The sequence below is a fragment of the Chenopodium album genome, chromosome 24 (assembly GCF_948465745.1).
Source record: "Chenopodium album chromosome 24, dcCheAlbu1.1, whole genome shotgun sequence".
NCBI classification, from domain to species: domain Eukaryota; kingdom Viridiplantae; phylum Streptophyta; class Magnoliopsida; order Caryophyllales; family Amaranthaceae; genus Chenopodium; species Chenopodium album.
Window position 1 is genome coordinate 15,705,387 of NC_137857.1, and position 10,414 is coordinate 15,715,800.

A 10,414-nucleotide genomic window follows, 5' to 3' on the forward strand; every position below is an offset into this window, starting at 1 on the left:
TTAACATAAATGTATAAAATATTGAGCGTTAAAGTATAAGGTAGAAAATATTTGTTTCCCTAATTAAACGCATGTAATAAATGAAAAAAAATAATAATATCATTATCTTCAACCTTTATTCAACATTAACATTTAACAATGGTGGTTTGCTATTCAAAAAAAAAAAATATTGAAAAAACAATTGCGGATAAATCTTGACATTATATCTGTAGGAGTTAATAGGTACTGCGCAGCGGAAATAACATGAATCATATTCATAAAGTACCTAAACCAAGGATCATTGCATAACACATAAAGAACACATTATTGTACCTTTGAAGCGTGATTCCACGTGCGATCGAGCAAGAACAAGGGGAGATAAAGAACCTCAAGCGTGATTCCTCTACTCGGTCCACGGGCACAGATTAAGACCTCCACTAATGCTAGTTAGTTGCAATTGAACCCTTCAATTGACCTTCTACGGAGAGGAGAGACATACTAACCAAGAACCACCACAAACCACCACACGCGCCACCAAGGGGTGGCCGGCCGTGAGTCCAAAGGGGAGGAGAAGGAGCCGTGAGTAAGAGAGAGGATTGGGGTTTTGGGATTGGTTGCCTTGATGTCAAAATTCACAGTGTGTGAATCATGACTCTGGCTTCAACCCTAGGCATGGATCTTATTTATAGATCTCATCTCTAAATAAGAGCCCATGTCAAAAGCCCAAAACCTAATTCCAATCTAACTATGCTAGCTCAATCCAATTCATGATTAGTTAATTGCTCATGAGGCCCATTAATGGGCCTCTAACTTGCTTAACCCAATACCCTTGTGTGTGACCTCATAGGATCCATTCTAGAGGGCTTTGGACTATTTGAGTAGTCCAAAGATCATCTCTCATAGTCTAGCAACAGAGGATGATGCCCCAAAAGAACGAACTTATTATCTCCATAATAGTGATCCTTGATATATCTAGTAATTGCACTTATCGAAGACATAACTCCTTTAATCTCCCACTTGTCTGAGACAAGTGCGCAATATTCAAATTCCTTTAGTCAATGTGTGTCGATTTGATAATATGATTGCATCTTATGTCGTGATCATATAAATCTACAAATCTTTTCTTGAAATCTGAGTTAGAATTACCAAATAAATGATTACTATGTAATCCATTTGAGCACGGCCATGCATTTTCTGAATTCTCCCTCCTCAAGGGGCCAAGACACATTCCTAATTAAATAGTTAGACTCTATCCAATCTTGTGGCAACCAATGCTCCCACTCAACTTCTGAAATAACCGGGAAACACCCTTTATAATCTCCAGTTACGGGCAGACGTTTTAATGTACCACAGTTATAACATCCATTGAATGAGATCAATGTTCCACTCATGTCAAAGGAATCCACTAATATATCCGGAAGCTTTATACTTGAACTTCAAAGTAGGTCTATTGTTCGATCATGCATCATTCATGCATACCCGTGTGATTGACCGAGCATCACTACGCTCCTATAGCCCATGAAACTGCGCTATCTAATCAATATTAACATGCTAGTCCATTATTGGAAATCATTTATGTCCAATTTAATGATTCCGAACTAGGAACTTAAATAATATATGAATTTAGTTCACCAGTGGGGTTTCATTCAAAAGGTCATCAACCTAGTGAGCCCATCAATTCATAATTATTTTGGACATTTTATTTAATCTTGAAACCACGATTAAATAAGATTGAAACTTTGTTTCAATTGATAAACATAATTCTGCAAATGAATATATTACACATGTAATTTGTTTTTCTCCAAAAACAAATACAACTTCTAATTACATCATTTGCGTCAATCCAGTTTCATTAGCATGTTTCTCATGCTCTGGAAATGGAAGGGGTTTAGTAAGTAGAGTTCATGAGACATTCTCATAAACATGAATTTTGCAATTTCTAAATCAATCATTTTCATCTCCATACACTAAGAATTTTCCTTCGCCCTTTTCCAAGGAACTTAGGAATTTCTAATTTGTATTCCAACGTCACATTAGATTTCGATTGAAATCTATCATCACTTGTTCTTTAAAACACGTGAATCAAATAGACGTGAATCAACGCCTAAGTCTATCTCTACGGTATAATTATATGTATTATACTAGTATTTCCGTAGAGGGAGATTTGGGGGTGTTACAAAGTGGTATCAGTTTTAACGGTCCTAAAAAGATTAAAAATTGGAGTAGTATTAAAACTTGTGGGTAGACTTAAGAAGGGCATATAGGATAGATAGAGTTTCGCATTTGAGTGAGAGTCAAAAGCTTTATTTTTACTTAAAAACTATTTTCCTATTTGTGGAAAGATGAAGGAGAAAAGGATTCTTGAGTTCTCTACGAAGGCCTATAATGGGTACGTCTCTGTTTCTAGGAAATGCTCGCCTCAACGTCGTAGGTAACTTTCCTGGGAGACGCGGGCTTGACCGTCCTTTAATCTTGATTCAAGTACATATTTATTATTTTCGAAAACAAAAAGAATTAAAACTATTTCAAAGCTTGAGTTGGTGTGGTTTCTTGTGCATTAAAGTTGGTGTTAAAACACCTTAAAGTATGGTCTAGAGGTCCAAATTTTTGAGTTATTGCCCATGGTTGGGTGATCTTGAGTATGCTTGGTTTATCATTGCGTTATGAATTGCTTAATGCAAATGGAATTTATGAGTTGAGTTGCTTATGTGAAATACCATAGAATTGATAATTTATATGTGTAAACAAGATAAAAATGATTGATAATATGAAGAAGGAATTCTATGATTTTTATTATTTGAAAGGTGATGGGACGTTCGAAAATTATGGTTTTTTTGATGCTCATAGTTGAGTCATCTTAAGTTATACTTGTTGATTTATACGTATTACTTCATATACAAGGAATTCATTGAGTCTTGATTTGAATAGCTTATGTGGAATAACATTAATGCGTTTATTGAATTAATTTATTTGTATGTTTAAATAGATGTTGGATGAAGTAAAGAAGTAGATTCTTTAATATTTATTACTGGAAAGGTGAAGGGATTAATATATGTTAATAAACCACCCTTGTTATACCTCTTATTGAGAAGTTAGACCTTGAAGTGTTACTCAATTACCATGGCTAGTTCTATTATTTCTAACCCATTTACCTAGAGCTAAAAAGTATAAACCTTTCTTTGAGAATGAGAAGCACCATCATGAGGGAAAGTGGCTAGCAACCTTGACTCGATTCAAAAGTGATCTGTACTTCCTTAAACATGACTATATATGAACATAAGAGGAGAGTTGTGGAACCACCAAAGTTCGGGAGAACCAAACCTTGAAAGAATTTGACCAACTTCATTACTTGAACTTCCAACTACTCTTTTGTTTATCCAAGACTTCACAAAGAGCTTGTTTCCTCTATTGATGAATCCATACCACCTTTTAAAAAAAAACATAAGAATTATCCTTGTCTTTCTCTTACTCCAAGTTATGAGACTCCTACCTCATGTAGGCGTCCAAGCCCAAAAGCCAATTTTTTAATTGTAAAGGCCAATGTTCATATTCATATATAAAGATTACCAAGTCTAAAGTATCACCCACCTTCTCCAAAGGTCCAATGTTGTTTCTTCTAAGCCAATTTGTGGATGTGCTATCCCACACTATAGCCGAATTTATAACTCAATTAAAAGCTCAAGCCATACTCCAAATTATAGTGATTACAACCCAATTTACCCAACTACAAATCCTACTACATTTAGCCCAGTTATTAAATATTATTAAGTTAATGGTAAGGTAAACTATGATGATCAAGATTATGATCTTTCCAATAAATACTTTGATTATGAGAATTCAGATTAAGTGGTTGAATTAATTTATATGCTTTCAATAAATGTGTTAAGTGAAGTGATTCTTGTTTCAATTTTTCTATGTTTTGGAACGAATTAAGTGTTTTCATGGTGTAATCCTTTAAATGGTGTGAATAACCAGGAATTATGTCTTCAAGAATGGGAAATAAGTTCCATTAACTATGTGATAGGTGGCAAATATTTGGATCATACGAGTTTTACATATGGTCAATATGGTTGAGTTGTTATTTAAGGATTAAAGGATTTGGTGATTACCATGGGATAAATGAGGAGTTATTTTGGATAGTTATCATGAATATTTGGAGGATTCGTGCTATCAAGTCTTTACTAATTTTTGGAATATGATTTTTGTTGAGCAAAGAAATATTATTCGTGGTATTGATGAGTTGAATTCTTTCTATATAAGTGTGGGAGTAAGATGTTTATTTTTGGGAGATACACATTGCATATATATTAGCATTAATTTATGATCCTTTGTATCTAAAGGTGGAGAGTATCCATATTGTGTGAGGATAAGTATTGTGGTGATTATTTAAAGCCAAATTGTTGATGGTTAAATCTTTGAAGAAACTTAATACAAAAGTTAGAGGATTTTGAGTCAATTCAAGTGAAAGGGTGTATTTGAGATAAAGGAATTTATTTTAAATCGAAGTTTATTTTGAAGAGATAATACCTTGTGAAGGGATTTATTGAAGTTAGTTAAAGAATGATTGTTTGGATGGTTACTTAAAGGATTTTACTCTAAGGGTTGGTGACAAAGCTAATTGATATAGAGAAGTTATTAATGATGGAATAATCAATGATCGCATTGAGTTATAAGTGAATACCTTAAAGATGAGTTTGGATTATAACAACCAGATTGAGGAATTTGAAGTTATGAGAAAAGGTGATTGAATTTTTGATGTACGTTTGAAACTTTATGGTTTTCCTTACTTGGCTTGATGATTGTTGATGAATTGAGAATATATTTGATTTATTAAGGTGTTGGTCGTGTTACGGGGGCGTAACTCCTTTTAAGGGAGGTAGAGGGCGATAGAGTTTCGCGCTTCTACTTTTCGAGTCATTTTTGAGTGATTTTGAGTCTTATTTGAGCTGAGTTGGAGTCTTGAGTCAAGTTAGGATGTGCATGAACCAATAATTTCAAAATGATTTTCGTCTCTTTTGACCAAGTTTCGGGTCGAAACTTATTTTAAGGGGGGTAGACTGTAATACCCCGTATTTTCATACGTATTTTCCTAATTAATTAATTAGGAATTATTTTATAAAAAGGGTATTTTAGTAAATTTATTATTTGGAGCCAACATAATATTTGAATTTTAGCGCCAAAAGTATTTTGAAATCTTATTATTATTTTGGATAAGATTTATTATCCATTTATCTTATTTTAAAAATCGGATTATTTACATATTTCGGCTATTTTAGTTAAAGAAAAATAATATTTTATAGATTAATTATTATGGCCGAAAATTTCCAATAAAGAGCTAAGGAATTTCGAATTTTCCATGTATGGAAAATCTGATTTTTCTTGATTATTTATTGGTAAATAATTGGTATTTAATTAATTAATTATTTAATTATTTATTCTATATTATTATACAATTATTTTTATTCCTTAAACCAAGCAAAATCTTCCTAAATACTAGTAAGGGAATCTCCTATTTTCCTTAATTCTGATTCTCCATCTTTTTAGTATCCAATCATCATATTCTCTTGCCTTTTGTTACTCTTGATTATTCCCCAAGTAATTCTAATTTCCTTATTATTTTTCATGACATACATACATTCCATATTTAAGTATACACAATCACCTTAATATCCAAACTTTCCTTAATTTTTTACTCACTTCTCCAAGTTATCTCTTAAACCCTAATTATCATAATTCTTCCTATATTTTCCTACCATAATTCATGCTCATACTAGCCTATAAATACCCCTTCATACCTCTCACATTCTTCACACCAATTCTCTTCTTTTCTTCTCCTCAATTTTACACAAATCATCCCGTTCATCTTTGAAGCCAATTTTCGGGCACTTCTGGTCAGTTTTTGGGGTAGTGACGTTTCACATAAAGTTGTTCCTCTCGAAAAATCCTTGAGGTTAGGCTCAAGAATCACCCACTTCGGAGTAATATCGAAGGAGTTATAGCCTCTGCAAGTTCTGCCTATTATTTCCTACGCAAATCCAATTCTTCTCTTTTCTTCTTCTCTTTTCTTCTTCTCTTCTCTTATTCAAGTATTATTATTATTATTATTATGGGGGATTTATAAAATTTATTATGAGTAGTTTTAATTATATAAAATCATATTTTAATGATGTTTATGAGAAATTAATTAAAAAGGTTCATGTACATAGAGTTGGGGGTTTTTAATTATTTGTTAACCTTATATTGATTAAGGTTATATTTTTTTGTAGGGTGTGTTCGATCAAGATTCTTGAGGTTCTTTTGGTGTGTTTTGCTATGAGGTTCTTTTGGTGTGTTTGGTAAGCAAGGATCAAGGTACGTTAGGTGGCTAGATACCTTTGAAAGTGATTGGTTTGAATAACATGTTTTATATGATTTGATTGGTGATTGAATTAAATTGATTTGAATTTTTCGAAATAAATTATGTTTGGAGGTATTGATAAAAGTATTTTGAATGATTGATTTTCAAATCATGTTTTTGAATGGTTTGAATTACTTATCGTGTTTAAAGAAAGGATTTGATTTTAAAAGGTTTTCAAGGAAGAGTTATTGATTTTGAAAAGTTATTAATATGAGATTTTATTCTCAAGTATTTATTTAAAAGGTTTAGATTTTGAAAGCATGTGGAACGAGTTTGAATTATATTGGAATTATTGGATATTAAAAGGATTTATTATTGAACCATTGAAATATTATTAATGCTTTATAAGCATGTTGGTAATCCCACTATGCGGATTTGGTTTATTGATAAGACTATGGACATTATATGACCTAGTCTTTCCTCAAAAATAGCCTTGTAATATAAGGAGACTAGCTTGGGAGGTGTGCAAACTTGGGTGAGGAATTGGATTTAAAGAAATTGGTTCAAAAAGGAATTTGGATTTTTAAAGGAATTGGTTTGTCAATTATTTTGAATGTTGAATCATTGGAATTGGTTTTGAATCATGAGTTTTGGAATTATTGGATTAATTATTGGAATTGATTTTAAAAGCATGTTTGCAAATAAATTGAGTTTAATTATCTTGCACTTATCGTAGTTAGCATATTTTGCTAACTTGTACTTCTTATTTGTTTTGGTTCGCCCTGTTTACCGTAATGGTAAGCAGTGTTGCTTATTTTCAGGTTGGAGTCAATAAATGATGCATTGGAGTCCGAGATTGGTTTTCTCTAAATTAGGGATTTTGTCTTGTATCTATTTTAAGTACTCATAACTTTGATTACTATTGATGGTTATTATTAATAAAGAAGAGTATTGAAGTTTTCGCTGCAAAGTATTGTTATTTTTAGTAAGTTGAGTAGTCTTGCGTAATCACGCGGCTGTAATACGCCTAAGTCTATTTCTACGGTATAATTATACGTATTATACTAGTATTTCCGTAGAGGGAGATTTGGGGGTGTTACAGTATGCATGATGCATCCTTTGCGAATTGCATAAGGATCATCACTCAAAGTCTCAATTTCATCAACCTTTCTCAAGGTATTTAATCATTAAGCAGCGTGCCATGTCACATGGGATTGAAACTTTTTTCAATATAATGTTAAACCTTATAAGAATCTTATCAATATAAGCTTCTTAACCAAAAATCAAACATCGTTCGAGATTTATCTCTATAGATCTTGAATCCCAAATGTACTCATCTTCTTCTCCAAGGTTTTCATACAAAATGCATTAGCCATCACTTGACCCTTCAAGAAATGAATAATTGCTCTCTGTACTAGACCAAGAAAACTTCATAGCTCCCATTAAACGTCTTGTACACATAAGACCTTTTCTTCATTTTACGTGAATATCAAATGATTTGATTAACTCACAAAATTAAGAACATTAACTCCCTGATGCTAACTTTAATCCATTATGGATCTTTTATGCATCCCTAGGATTATTGGATCTTCAAATTTTTGATTGTATCATATACAAATCTTATTTCATGAACAATTTCAAGAAAGCGTTTTGAAATACATCTACCAAATCTTATAAGGTAGAAATCACTAAATATCTTTAATAGATCTTTGCAACATGTAAAGGTTTCATCGTAATCATAGTCATCATACTATGAATTAGTTGAATCCTTTAACAAGTCTTTGCTTTAGTTAGAAAACATTTTTTTTTCTTCTATGTTTTGCTTGTGTTGGGTTTCACCCAATTTAGGCAAACTATTCAAGTGTCATACACTTGCTTACAGGCTTAGAATCTATTTCAGATTTCCTGGTTTTAAAACCACTTGGAGTTATAACTTGTCAAATCATCTTTATTGCTTGCATAATCATCATGTTCCAAAATAAATATTTTAGAACTCTTAGTCAATATGAAATCATATTTCTTTGGCTAAGTTTTACATGTGCTAGTCATCATTGTGGGTTTTTATACAACAATTGAAACTTATACAACAACTTTGCTTAGTTTTCAATAAACGACAATAGAAGATTTGCACTTGGAATGTACTACCTTCGACACATGGTTATTAATCCCATTACATATAATGAGACCACGCGTTGTCATTTGTAACATGAGGTGAATCATGCTCAGATTGTTGCTGTTATTCGATAACTTCTCAAATTTTTTCGAGATTTTCGAAATCACTTTTCTTGAACTCTTTCAAGGCTCTCAAACTTTTCAAGATTCTCATAGTCCCACTTGCCTTTTGAGGAGGCATATTTAGCATAGGGTGAACTAATCATGGTTTTGAACCTTGTTTGTTTGTTGCTTTTCTGGAACTGTTTTGTGATTTACACTACTCCCACTTGACCTTTTAGAACAATTTTCCATAAGGGCACCTGCTTAAGCAACAAACATTTTGTGCTAAGTATGGTTTGTGTAGTAGTACCCCTTGCTCTATATAGGAATCGAGTGTGCATTAAACGTTTTAATACAACTTTTATTCCTTACTTTGTAGAAACACTTTATAAGAACTTTTCTTATCCATATCACATATAAAGCCTTTGCTACATTCTCATTTGACCTATGTAATTTTTGTTTAGTTTTGTAGCTTATCTTAAAAGTATATCCCTTGAACAATGGTTGGAAGATAGGTAATTTACATCCATTATCAAAATATATCTCATATAGATTGGTGGCTCTCTTCATAAACACTTCACAAGGTTTTCTTTCGAAGTTTGTTGTAAAACGATTTCACAACTCTTGGATGTTTATCAAGGTCTTGGCTTAAATTCTCATTATCATGATCATATCGCAATACTTTGAAAGTGTTGCCAAGTACATGTCTCGACTTAAATTTTCACAATTACAATCATATTGTAGTGTAATCATTATCTTGTCAAGTTGATGCTGAACTTCATACTGAACATTTTGAACTTTTCAAATCTTCATTTCCATGCTTCAACTAAGCATAACAAGTGATCGTATTGAAGTTTCATTGTCTGTCTCTAGCCTTTAAACCTTTGGTTTTCTTACATCAATATGTATTCGACCTAGAGTTCACATCATCATTTCTCTGAATGGTGACTTAGTCATAATTTCAAATTAGAATGATAGTCACATATATCAATGGATTCATAATCCAATGATATTGAAACTCCATCCCTTTGGATTCATATATCAATGGTGACTTAGTCATAATTTTAAATTAGAAGGAGAAGAGTTAGAGATTGTACCTCTCCCTTTGGGTTGGGAAAGAAGACTCAAAGAATTCGTAGACACACTCTCAAGCTTCACTTTGATTGATGTCATCTCCTTCCCTAAATTTGAAATTTGGGATGACAAGTTGTTAATTGCGTTGAGATGATCCACGGAATAAACCGTTGAGCCACTCTTACTTGTAGACTCTCTCTCTCTCTCCTTCTTGCCAATCTCTATAGTACCTCACGACATCCTCAATTATGTCAACTACCTCTTCTTCCGTCCTATTCATTATAGGACCACCGACTCCTCCATCTAGGCATGACTTGCCTTGAGCACTCAAACCTCCATAGAAAATTTGTATCACTTTATAGGTAGGAATCCCATGATGTGGACACTCTCTTTGGTACTCCTTGTACCTTTCCCATGCTTCATAGAGATTCTCATTGGGTCTTTGCTTAAATCCTGGGATTAATGCCCTAGCCTCCGCCGTCTTCTTTTGAGGGTAAAAGCGAGACAAGAAAGCTCTTGTGACATCATCCCATGTTCTAAGCGAATTGGGCTTAACCTCTTTATCCAACCACTCTAAGGCACGACCAATGAGAGAAAAGGGAAACAACTTTAGCCGAATGTACTCTTGAGAAATGTCGTTCACCTTAATGGTATTACAATACTTCTTAAATTCCTTTAAGTGATTTAACGGACTCTCACTCTTGGCTCCACTAAATTGCCTCCGTTCTATCAAAGTAATCATGGCCGGTCTTATCTCAAAATCGTTCGTCGTGTTGTAGGTGGAGCAATGCCACTCTCAAACCTTTAAGC

At 33.0% G+C, this 10,414-nt stretch overlaps 1 non-coding gene across 1 annotated transcript; it reads left to right on the plus strand.

The window, feature by feature from the left end:
- The first annotated feature begins 9,972 nt into the window (after window positions 1-9,972).
- Window positions 9,973-10,078, plus strand: LOC145612802 (small nucleolar RNA R71). Its single transcript, XR_014106721.1, has one exon. It is a non-coding gene; the product is annotated as a small nucleolar RNA R71 (small nucleolar RNA).
- Window positions 10,079-10,414: the final 336 nt, after the last annotated feature.